Here is a 12,077-nt window from a genome sequence, read left to right as displayed (position 1 = left end):
ACTTTATCAGTGGCAGAATTAATGATCTCAGTGCTGGAACTGACTGGTGCATGGCAGCTGCCTTTGCAGTGGGAGAGTGTCACTTAGGGCAGGCTTTTCCCTAAGTTTGACTGCCTTCCACTGACTGCAGTCCCAAAACACCACCAGCTGGATGGCCAAAAACTCCCTCATGTGCCCAAGGCTGGGAGGTTATTAAAGGGAAAGTAACAAAGCTAACTTTAACAGAGCTGAGGAAAAATTACTGCAATATTTGGTTCCAGTTCTGAAACCTAATTCATACATCAAGACCTCATCTTCCACTATATGAAAAAAACAAGTTTCTAGTCTTCAGATCACTGAGAGTTGTTGAAAATGAACAGGATTAACAGCACTAATTTTATTTTTAAATCATCTACCCTGACATCTGCCTCCTCAGGGTTTTTCACAGAACAAAGCTGAGTCATGGTGCTTTGTGCATGAAACTGCTTTATAGCCATAGACTCACACCTGGTCCTGGCCCATGCATCTAGAGAACACCAACACAAAACATGCAAGAAGATTTTTTTGAGAGGTGAAATGAAAGTTTTCCAAAGAAAACAAGAGTCTTACATGAGGAAGGGACATAGTATGGAGGAAAGAAAAGGGTTGGAGCAGATTCATGTGTCCTTCCATAAAATGTGCAGTCCTTTAGATCCTCCAGTATATTCAGAGATGTTAGGAAGAGCAGCGCAGCAGGAAAGAGCTGCTCTGGCACAGCCTGCGATGGCTCTGAGCTGCCTGGAGATGTGACAGCTCCGAGCCTCACTGTCACAGCAGCTGCACTGTGTCCTCTGAGGTGGAAAAACAGAAGCTTTACAAACCTTCAAAGAGGTTCCATTCTCCTTGCAAGTGTGAGTCCATCTCCCTGTATAACAAACTAGCAGTGCCTGCTAGCACAAACTGAAATGGCAAGGTTTGCAGGAAAAAAACACTCCAGATATAACAACATTCTTGTACAGTTTGGGCATTTTTAGCTGGTTGTCTTTTGGGGTTTTTAATAACAAGGACAGTATTTTCCACACATGTATTTCATAAAATCAGTAAACCAGTACTGTATTTTTATCAATCTGCATGCAAATTTAAACTTTTGCATTTCTTTGTGGATTTGGGATATCTTCAGCCTGTCCTGCCAGAGTACTGGCATTTAAATTATCTTTTAAATTACTCTCTATTATTGTTTACAAAAGCCAGGAGCACAGCACCATAAAAAGAACTCTAACTATTGCTCTCCTAGTTGAAATTAATGCAAGTTCTACTTTGAACACATAAGTGAAGAAATTACTTGTAAAGAAAAGGAGAGGTGAGAAAGGAAAATTAAAGAGAGACTTAGGGCAAACTATCCTGTTTCCAAGTCCAGAGCTTATTTTGAAGGGTTGTTGGCAACTGGATAGGTCAGAAGATTGAAAATAGACTAAAAAATCTAGTTTTCCACTAGCAGAAATCCAGCCTTAAACAGAAATGGCTGAAAATTTGTATTCTACCTCTTGACCTCTTGATTGTTAGAGAGTTAAAACAGAATTTTGCAGATCACATTCATTAGAAATGAGGAAGTTATGATACAGTCAGGTATCTCTGAATGATGTTTATTTTAAAAGTTCCTTGGATGCAGAGGAAATCTGTCAAACAATAGGAGGTCATTTCTTCAATGTACAATTTCTTGGTTTCCTGAAATTTATTGCTGCTCCTGGAACTGCTCTATCCCAGAGCTCCTGTACCTATTTCTGATGTCTCCTGTCAGCTGTGGTCTTATTTCTTTCTTTTCCCATAGATAGAAAAATCTTGGAAAAGCAACCATCACCCACTAGCCTGTCAGTCTGAGCCCTGCATGAGCTTTTGTTTTTGTTGAAGGCATGGACCTTCATTAAGGGTGGGGGTTGAAATTATTTCAGTTATCTGATTACATAAAAAAGCTTCATAGCACCAGAACAACTCTGAAATAAGTACATATTTACTGCACCCATCCTCTGCCTGAGATTGAGCCCTGCTCATACCTGTCAGTACCCCCTGAGTGTGGAGTTTGCTTTTCTCAGTTGTGAGAACAGGTACCCACACAACACTTATGCTGGAAAGATAAAGAAAATTACAAATAGTTGACAGTTCATGTCTGCCCAAGGGATAATCAGTAATGGAACCTTACAAGACCAAATTTTAGAGCCTGTAGTTACTAGTTTACACTGCTTACTATATGTGTAAACACGGGATACTGCTGTTAGACCTGAGAATGCAAATACTAAGAGAGCTCGGAGAGAACAGGAGCCAAATCTGAATTCGTAGTTTCACATTTAGACACTGTTCAAGCTCTTACTCAGCTCGACAAGGAGATGTCTTCAACAAGCCTCAAAGATCAGCTGCAGAAGCTCTGAAGTTCCCTGATTCACTCTGGAACAGAGGCTTCGATCCTCATTTGACAGGGACAATGCAAACAGTGTATTTTTCTCCTTTTACGCAAAACGTTTCAGCTTTCAGCCGATCTCAGGTTTTCCAGCAGGCAGGCGCACAGTTCCCTGTGCATCCTTGTTGTATTGCACTAATCTTACACATCCTGTGCTGAAGTTGTGTTTATCAAACCCCTCACGCAGATCCCGCTGCCCAGGTTTGTTCCACGCCCTTTCCTTGTCCCTCCGGCATTCCCGGCGCGGCCGGAGGCTCGGGATACCCCGCAATGCAGCCGGCGGCCACCGGGCGGCTCTGCCGGGACACCGAGCACCGGCGCCTCGCTCCCTCCGCGCGTCCCGGGGATGGCCGGTGTCACTGCCCGGGGATGGCCGGTGCCACTGCCAGGGCTCCCGCATCCCATGGATGGCCGGTGTCACTGCCCGGGGGTGGCCGGTGTCACTGCCAGGGCTCCCGCATCCCATGGATGGCCGGTGTCACTGCCTGGGGATTGCCGGTGTCACTGCCCGGGCTCCCCTATCCCGGGGATGGCCGGTGTCACTGCCTGGGGATTGCCGGTGTCACTGCCCGGGCTCCCCTATCCCGGGGATGGCCGGTGTCACTGCCCGGGCTCCCGCATGGCCAGTGCCACTGCCCAGGCTCCTGCATCCCATGGATGGCCGGTGTCACTGCCCGGGGATGGCCGGTGTCACTGCCCGGGCTCCCGCATCCCGGGGATGGCCGGTACCATTCCCTATCCAGAAAACAATAAACCTTCCACTTTCTTTCACTGTGGTTAGTTATAAACTTCCACAGACACACACACATACAGGATTCCTCCACCTGTTTCCAGGACAAGTTGATTGGCAGAGATACCTGTGCGCCACTTGAGTTTGTCAGCTTCTTAAATGCTTGAAGTAATCCAATCTGATGTCAATGTTTTTGTGCTCTGCATGATACAAAAGAATGGGAGAGGAACAAAGGCTCAACTTTTCCCTTAATATCTTCTCACGTTTGCTAAAGACAATGCCCTCTGACCTGCTCCTGTCTGTGGCAGCTCCAGCACAGGCCAGGGGTGCTGCCAGGCGCTGTGACACAACTCACACACTGTCACCTTCCTTCAGAGCATTTCTGTGCCCATTCCCTGCCCCACATGTTTACCAGCTTTGTACTGATCATTTCCCAGTGGGCCAGAAATTGATTTTCAGTAAGCATGACTGCTTTGACTTAAGCTTTTTGTGGAGGCTGGTACTGAAACCTGATTTGTCATAACTGCAAAGTTTTGAAGAATAATATTGTATTATTGGAATAACATTGAATAATTTACCACTGTTGAGGCATTTCTAATGCTGATGTCTGGTTGTTCAAAAAAGCAGGCTAAAGCCAGAGTTACACAGATTGGCACCAGCTGAACATACTGAGTTCTCTTTGTCCTATATGTCTACCTATATATGTAATAGAAAGTTGCATCCTTTACTCCAGCACCCTCCTTGTTTATATGATTAAGCTTTTATCTGGAAAGAGATACAGGGCTGAGTTTTCTAAGACTTTGATTAGCAGCCAGCAGTAAGAATGGGAAAAGAATTGTCAGGTCAGACTCAAACTGTTTAGCTGTTGTAACAGCCTGGTTATATTCCCTTTGGTAAAAACAGTTTAGTTTTTTAAGCTTAGAAATATTATTACATTCTGTATTTATTTACCACCAACCATTTTCTAGATGTTTAAGAAATACTGAGTAGCAGAGATTTGATCCTTTTCCATGAGCAGATCCTGTTAAAGAAATATTATTCCCTTTATAGTCAAAAGAAAAGAACTGGTTTGACCTGTATTATTTAAAGAGCTTGTTCTTCTGGGTATGTTACACCTACAAACAAGTGTATGCTAATAAAATTTCATATTTATTTGAAGGTCCATTTGGGTGTAATAATAAATATTAGTTACTATTTTGGTTTTGTTGATTAATTAAATACAATATTCTAAATATAGTACTGTCTTTCTTTAAAGGGATTCCTATCCATAATGCCATCAGTTCTGGTAATCCTTCATCCTTCTGCTCACATTCCCGAGTTGGTGGTTCTTACTCATGCTCTTAGAGCCCAGTATTTAATTAGAAACTTCTCTTTTTAGTATCCTTTTCCCATATTTTTTCCCCAGCTCACTGACTGAGGAACACACTGGCATTTGAACATCTCACCAATGACAAGTATTGCTCATTGTGTTTTAAAGGAATTCTGGCATTGTTTGGCTGTATGGGGCCACACCAAACTGACCACTGGCCTGGGCAGGTTGTGTTGGGCACTGTTTGTTTGCTCTTACCTGCAGATGAAGCTGGCAATAAACCTCACACTGGAGATTGTTCCTCTGTTTTTCTACTTAAGATCATCATTAGTTAGGGATGAAAAGTTTGACCGAAACTCTCCAAGACCTGTACTGCAATCGACAATTTAAACCTTTTATTGTGAATATAAACCACTGTCTGATAAAATCAATAAAATATCCATGCAGAAGAAAAATCATAGTCTAAAAGGCTATGATTTTTTTTTCTGGTTATGGTTATATTTAAATAAAGAGGATAGCCAAAATTAATCAACTCAATAATACTGGTTTTACATGAATGACAATTTGTGCAGTACTGTTTCTTCTAATACACTTCTGGTACTTAGAGGTATTTTCCATGTCTTGACACATAATTTACCTGAAGACCAAAAGGGAAAGGGTGGATAACAGAAGGTTCTGGTCAGTCTGGGCTTGGTCTTATCTGCTATGTATGTGTTAAACTATTCCCCTTCATACCAGCTGTTCTGTTCTTATCCTTGTGCTGCTGCCAGACTGAGGTGTATTGAAAGACAAGTAGATGTGCCACCTGGGGACATGGTTTGAGGGACTTGGCAGTGCTGGGGGAAGGAACAGTTGGGGTTAAAGATCTTAGAGGCATTTTCCAAACTAAAAAATTCCATGGTTCTATAATTGAGTGCAATCAAATTTATGTACTGTATTATCTAGTGAGGTGCTGAGGAGCAGCTGCCTCTGGGTCTCTGAAGAGCTTGCTCAGAAAAATGTTCCATGAAGTACCAAGGCAGAAGTATTTTCCATAGAATGAAGTTGCTTTGGGAACACAGGGCTTGTTTTCTTCACATTATTGGCTTGTGGACTTTTCCCTCTGTTCCACCTCTGCTGCACTGGGCAACAGCCCTTCCCCAAGAGGGGAGGGTAAACCTTCTGTGGGGTGGGTATGGGGAAATCTGTGAGGGACCTGAATGACAGCATAAAGTGCTGAGAGTCCCATTTCTGCACTACCTGTCACATGTAACACTGTAATGTGAATAGCAATAAAAGTACATTTCACCCCAGTGAGAACTAGATGTTTGTTAGCTCTTTCCTAGGATATATCATCTTAAGTCTTTATTGTGGAGAAAGTCAGTGCAGAGAAGTGAGTTTCAAGATGACTAGAGGGAATAACTATATTTATTTTTAGAGTGAAAAGCAAAACTACTTGGATGAAACTGAAAGATAAGGATTACCCAAGGGTAAGAAGAAGCAGTCAGAAAGCATCTCACTTGACACCATTATACTATTTTAAATTCTCCATATTGCTATTATATTGCAGAACTGGTGTCAGATTACCCCAAAAATCATCATTTGAGATGGCTTCAGCTTGTAGAGGAAAGTTTTAATCCCTCCTCCATGTCTGAGACATCTTCAGAAGTTCTCCACATTATCATCTGGAACATTTTCAATGCTATTAACTATGTTTAGAAATGTTAAGTCTAATGCTCAGATGCCATACTGTTTTCTAGTGTTTTCTTTTGTTTGTGTACCCTAGAGGTCCAGACTGTTCCAGTGAAAAATGACATGTTACAATTACACACCATAATGACAAAATTGGACCAACCCAGTAGAAATGATTTAGGGAGTGTCAGTAGGGATCTGGTGACGTGCAAGAGGAATCTGTGGTGACAGAGGGAATGGGTGTGGAAAGCACTGAAGTGATTACAAATGGGGCATGAACTGTTTGCGACCTGACAGAATTTTTCTGTGGTCCTCTGAGAGCTCTAAAATACTTAGTGTCTCACACAGGAATGGGAATGACATGTGGAGCTTGAGGGGCTGGCTGGATTCCCTCTGTTGTCTTAGACAAAGAACAGTTGAATAAATCTGACATTTGTTTATAATCCAAATTTGTGTTTCAAATCCTTTTGCTTAATCTGAAAATGCTTGAAAGAACTGACAGAAGAAAAAAAAAATCAAGTATTAGTAAGATTCTTGGCTCCTTCCACCATGTGAAGCTGCACATCCATATTTAATAGATCATTTGGGTTTGTTTGCATCCTGACCTTTGAATTTAGGAAACACTTTTTGTTGAATCAGAACAGCTGAAATCAACAAGCCAACCTGAATTCTGCATGAGCTACACTGGAATCCCCTTTGTCAGTCAGTGAGCAAAGGCTGCTGTTCATCCCTTCCAGAACTCACAGATGTGTCACAGTAACCTCACAGATGCAGGTGACAGAACAGCCACTGGACATCAGCCTTCACTGTGTGCTGTACAAAGTCCTGCCTTGTTTACATGAGTCCATAAAAGCAGATTTCCTATTGCACAACAAATAGAAAATAAAATGCATCATGTGAATTCCTGGCAGGATTTTTGCTGTGTATGTCAATTTGTCATTAAGAGTTACAAGTGTTAGATTATAAAGGAGATATCAACATTTTGGGTAAAAAATAAGGATCTTACTATTTCATAAAGCAATAGAAACCAAATCTCAAAATTATGCATGTTATGATGCATTAGAAATGTAGACTGGTTTCTTTCCTAGCAGCCTAGCTGTAAAATTAAACAATAATCACTGCAAACAGTGTATTGATCTTCTGACACGTTTTTGTTGCTTGAAGATCAAGAGCCAGATTTTCCATCATGCCTGACACCTCTGGGCTTCCACTGAGTTTATTAAAATAGTTACAAACGGGAGCTCTGAAAAGTGAATTCACATTTCAAGTGCTATTTACAGCTGATAATCCAACCAGCAGTCCTGTTTGTAGTACAGCTATCACTTTCCGCAGTTGGAGTTTTTTTGACCTTAAACACAATTTCATTTATATCAAGATGTCTAAACTTTTAAAAGCTGTTTTCTATCACTGGATTTGCACAGGAGATGAACCTTAGTAGCCCCTTGGACCTTCAGGAGGGTTCCAGACTTGTCAACTCCTTTGAAAATCAGGTTGTAATACTATGAAATTTTTAATAATACAAGACATTGGGACATTGCACTGGCCACAGTGACTGAGACAGTCCCTCAGTTGTGCTCAGATCAGCAGAAGGCTGCAGCACACCAGCAGTGTGCAAAAACCTGTGTCAGGAAGGGCAGAGCCTGGGGCAGGGTGGAGCAGACAGGGCTGGGCTGTGATTTTACCACCACCACTGTCCTGGCTCTGTTGCAGGCATAGCAGGGTCATGTTCTGTAGGTGGTTTTCATAGTAGAACAAAGCAAAAGGATATCCTGAAAAGAAAGAGTCATTCTGATCCCTCTTTCTCACTGCTGAATAATTTTAACTCCACTAGAGACTAACAGCAAATCAAGCATTAAACTATAAAAAGAGCCAGAGAAAGTTTCTTATCTCTTTCATCAAAATAGAGCCAGAGAAAGTTTCTTATCTCTTTCTTTCATCGCTGTAGAGCTGTGTTTTCTCTGTTGCAAACATTCCTCTGAAAATGGTGCCTCCATGAAGTGAAGCAGCCTTTTCTGAAAGCACAGATAAGGAAAATGTGATGGTTCACTGCAATACAGAGATCATTTCAGACAGATTTTCTTTTCACTGTAAGTGGTCTGTCTTCATTTAAAAGTGCCTTAATTTCTCTGTTTCTGAGTCTCTAAAGTGGAGATACTGCCCTCCTGCATTAGAGGGGGTTCCACTGGTGAAGCATTTTGGGATGATTAAATGCACATTATTGTCATGTGGAGACTTGAAGGCTCTGACCTTGACAAAAAGGTGAGTGACAGCCTGCCTGCATGATCCTGCAGCATTAGTGAAGGCAGCACTTCCCTTTCATGATGCCCAACTGCAATACAATCATCTCTAATGTAGCTGGGGAGGCACTTCCCAGCCTCATGGCACAACTTGCTCAGGAAGGTCTTTTCCACAGCATGCCATTACAAAATGAGAATGGGAGGGAGAGAATGGGATGAATGAAAACAAACATCATTCTAGGAACAACTGTTGGTGGTTAATACTTGACCATTACTTCTTGACAGGATTAATGTCTTTCTAATCACACTAATCCCTTCTGATAACTTTATCCATAATCCATCTATTTCAAAGCAACATCCAGATGGCTTCTGGTGGAGAGGAAGACAAAATAAACATGTAGAATGGGGTCTTAGCAGCAGCTTCTTGTATTTTCCCTTTCTGGGGATTTGATCTTGAGACAGGACAAAAAAATGTGCTTTCACCAGACAGCAAGAGAAAAACCTAGAGAATTGCAGAGAAGATAGAAAGTTCTATTTTTATTTGTAAATAAAATACCTGATGCTTATCTGTGACAGCCAGAACAAGCCTAGAGGTGCTCAAAAGGGTTTAGCTACTTGTTTGCATGGGACTAATTAGATTTCCAAGATATTGGAAAGAATTCCCTTCTTCTTTACGTCAAAAATTCTATTTTAGTCTTGGGGATTTTACACAGATTTCCCTCAAAGCAGACATGAAACTTAGCACTTGCTTCTTTGGTTTGTACAATTACAAATACTTTTAACAATGTAGAAACTGACTTTACCTTATTAACTAGTCATATATAAGTCCTAGAATTGAAGATGTCTTCCCCTTCCCTTTAGACTCGACAGGCTTTTTTCCATACAAGCTAAGTAATGGTGTCTGAATATTAAATTACAATTTTGTGGATTTTTTTTCCCAACCTGATTAAAGGAGTGAGGTGTACAGTAATTATTTAGAAAAGCTCCAGATTGTTTTTTATTGTCTTAATCCTGTTTTGTCCATTTGGCAATCACTAAAACACACTATGGAAGAAGCTACACATGAATCATACATGTGGAAGCTACTTAATTACACAGCTCCTCAAATTATTTCAACCTATGAATCAAATATCTGCCCTGTTCTTCCAAGGCCAACCAGATCCTGAGGTTTGACAAGAATTAAAGGTACACTGTTTTCCATTCCAGTGTGTTTCATGAGTCTAGCAGTGGAAGCCATGAGAATAGCTTTGTTCTGGTTTGGAAGAATCTTGAGAAACTCTTCAGAAATTTTTATATAGCCAAGAGTGTCTGATGAAAATTAGACTTTGAAGGAGGACCTGAGCATGATACAGTGATCTTAGTTTAAACTAGCTGGAAGCTTATTGCTCCTGCCCCCCTGTTCCCTAGGAAGTAAGAAAAGTATTTGTTCTTGTCATCCTTTGGCTACATTGTGTGAATGTTAGAACTCCAGAGATCAACAGCAATGAACTGCTGTGATGTGACTGTGTATTGCTTGCTTTGTACAATAACTGTGATAACCTCAATGTCTCTTCATCTTTGTGTCTTTTGTCCCATTCCTTCTGAGATCAAACACATAAAGTCAAACAAAAAATAGTGAATGAGTGATTACTGTCTTATTCTAGTTCCAAGCACTTCTTTCTGAAATGATTCTGAGCTATTGCCTAAAATGACCACTGTTACTCCCCAGCCTTTGGAGAACTGGCTCCATTGGTCCCTGCACTGCAGGCCATGGAGAATGCAGGGTTTTGTCAGGGCCCAGACCTGTTCATGCTTCTGTCACATCCCAGTTACCCCACTGCATCTCCATAGTTAATTACTTTTGATGACTTTCTCATCACAGCATGAACTGAGCATGACTTTATCTGGTGACAGGATAATCTCATTACAGATGATGATCTTGTTAATGAATATCCCCAAGACAGAGCAATCTCATTATTAGCCCCCTCAGGATTTGCCACCTAGGAGCCAAGGTAAGATCAGATTCCAGCTGAACAACATCCTCCCAAATCCTAAGGCCCTGCATCTTGAGGCTGAGGTAACAACCCTAACTCACCTGAACCACTGGACATATTTAATTAGGATTTTTGTCCCTAAGTACTTCTGGAAATGCTTCTCAGGTGAGCAATCCAGACAGGGTTCATCCCTCTGTTGTTCTGCAGAACCAACACAGCCCAGAGGCATCAAGGACAACAGGAACAGTGGTGGCTTCCCCACAGTGACAGTGGCTCCCCACAGTGACAGTGGCTCCCCACAGTGACAGTGGCTCCAGGGCAGCACCAGGGAGGGAAGGGGACTGAATTCTCTGTTTTCTTGGCAGTGCCCTCTCCCAGGAACTGCTCTGCCTGCAAGTGACAGCTCTGCTACTCAACACTCAGCCCTTCACACCTCTGATGTCACCTGCATAATGTATCTATAAAGAACCCTGGAAATTGTTACCATGAAAAACATCCAACTGGTTAAAAATCAACCTGATTCTCATTTTGTTCCCCCCCCCCCGGGAATGTGGAGGTGGAACAGTGCTGTACTCTGGGTATCTACTCTGTGCAGCAGTGAGCTGTCAAACTGGCTCAATGGCCTGTGGAACCTCAGCTTGAGAGAAGAGTTCAGTCCTAAAAATTGAGTAACAACACAGGGGTTTTTTTAACAGAAAACTGTCACATTATTTTGAGATAAATATATTTTACTGAATTATTTTATTTAAAAAATGTTTTAGAATATTTACTCTTCTGCATGGACTCATCCAAGGGAAATGTCAAGGAACAAAGCAGCATTCCTACTACTGTATTTTCAATATGCAGTGCTGTGTTTGTACACAGTGCTTTGCAGACACACAGAAAGCTGGGATTTTTATCAAATCCAATGACAAATAAAAGCAAAGAACAAGGATTACAAGAGTGAGAGCTGCTGAGATGCTCATTTTCTAAATTATCCAAACTCCAGTGCAGCCTTGCTCCTATAGTGTTAACAAAACCCATGCTGGATGGGAGATTGGCAATGCAGAAAAGCAATACATTTTCTTAATTAATCTAGTGGATAGCTGGAACCTGAACACTAAATCCACCCATTTGATTTCATTAAATCTACTATAAAGGTTAAGCTGCACTTTAGCATTGGCTCTAGACCTCTCTCAGCAGTGTGAGGTCAAGGAGATCTCATTCAAGGAGGTATAAATATTAGTAAATATTTATGAGAACAGGCCTGATAAACAGGTCTGTTTTGATGAGAAAGCTGGACATACCAAATAATAAATGTGGTGTTTTATTTCACCTGTACTTTTCCTGAGATGTATGCTTTGGGGAGTTCACAGAGAATTATCCAAAGGGAAATCTCAATTCAAAGCCCCAAACCACACTGCTGGCAGTGGAAAATCCAGTCCCAGACTCAGACCACTTGGGAACTGCATCAGGGTCTGTGTCAGAGCAGCCTGAAGAAACCTCAGGGGCCAAAGGGAGCCCTGTCTCATCTGCCTGTACAAGAGGGTCGGTGGGAGCTAAATCTCATGGTGGGAATTGTATGGCTTGGCACAGGCAAAGTGTACAAGCACGAGGGACACTGGTGATGCTCTGCAGTGCTGGGCAGGGAGCTGAAGAGGAAATTTTGATGGGTCCCTCCCAGCTCAGCAGGTTCTATGACTGTATGACTCTGTTATTCCTGATTCTATGGAAAGGCTGAAGTGATCACAGCATGTTCTTTGCTCCA

The 12,077-nt window shown here is 41.8% G+C and overlaps 1 protein-coding gene across 1 annotated transcript in view; it reads left to right on the top strand.

The window, feature by feature from the left end:
* The window catches only part of SLC1A7 (solute carrier family 1 member 7), a 47,774-nt gene that overhangs the window by 1,850 nt on the left and 33,847 nt on the right, over positions 1–12,077 (top strand). The window lies entirely within an intron of this gene.

This window comes from Melozone crissalis, unplaced genomic scaffold (genome assembly GCF_028551555.1).
Source record: "Melozone crissalis strain CALT ecotype California unplaced genomic scaffold, PUWL_Pcris_2 ptg000045l_1, whole genome shotgun sequence".
In the NCBI taxonomy this organism is placed as follows: Eukaryota; Metazoa; Chordata; class Aves; order Passeriformes; family Passerellidae; genus Melozone; species Melozone crissalis.
The sequence above is the reverse complement of the archived record's forward strand: the minus strand, read 5'-3'. Positions and strand labels throughout refer to the sequence as shown.